Raw genomic sequence first — 858 nt, forward strand, 5'->3', positions numbered from 1 at the left:
CTGGAGAAAGGTTCCGTGCCATGCCTTTCTGAACTTGTACTTGATCTCCTCATTTGCTCATCCAAATAAACATGACAAAGCTGAATCAGCCTGAAAGTTCTAAGGGTATGAGAGCTAGGGCAGAAAAAATCTACGAGCCTCTTCCCACGCTGGTGGCAGTGCTAGTGGACCTTTATCCTTCTAGTGAATGCATAAACTTCGAAGACTGGCTCAAAACTGCCAAATTTAGCCTCTACCTTTATTCTCAGTGTCAAAGTATGCCCTCATTCCATCGCACTCTCCCCCATGACTTGTTTGTGGTCGCATCATCCACGACACCAATATTGGTCAATGCTGCGTTATGTTGGCTCAACTCGTCATCTCCAGAGACTTCTTCTTCGTGTCCGAAAAGCTGACGAGGACAACGAAGAGTACGCTAAAAATCTCCAAAATCTCACAAAACGTGCTTTTATTGGCTGCTCTGCAAAAGAGTTGGCTAACTGGATAACGGTCCAACTCAGGCACGGCGTTCCCCTTACCGCTGTAGTTGAGGAGCTCTGCGTTATAAAGATCAACTCATGCAGCCAACTGGCCAGGCTACCAACTAAGAAGAAGCAGGAAATGCGGGCAAACCCGATCTACCGGAATCCCTAACACTGGTTAAAGTCAAGGTCCTCAGATCGTGTCGCTAAAGGATATTCCCATAGACTAGGTGAGCCTTCCTTTTCTCTTTCTTGTCCACTCCCAAATGACCCCCTTCCTAATATGCAGGTTCCTGGTAAACCTAAAGGATGTCCCTGCAGTTTCCTTCTTTACTCTGGGGCGGCTGGATCGATAGTAAAGCTCCAGGCCTTCCCTACCCTTTGCAGCAGGATCAAA

Source organism: Echinococcus granulosus, assembly GCF_000524195.1.
Source record: "Echinococcus granulosus chromosome Unknown EG_S00074, whole genome shotgun sequence".
NCBI classification, from domain to species: Eukaryota; Metazoa; Platyhelminthes; class Cestoda; order Cyclophyllidea; family Taeniidae; genus Echinococcus; species Echinococcus granulosus.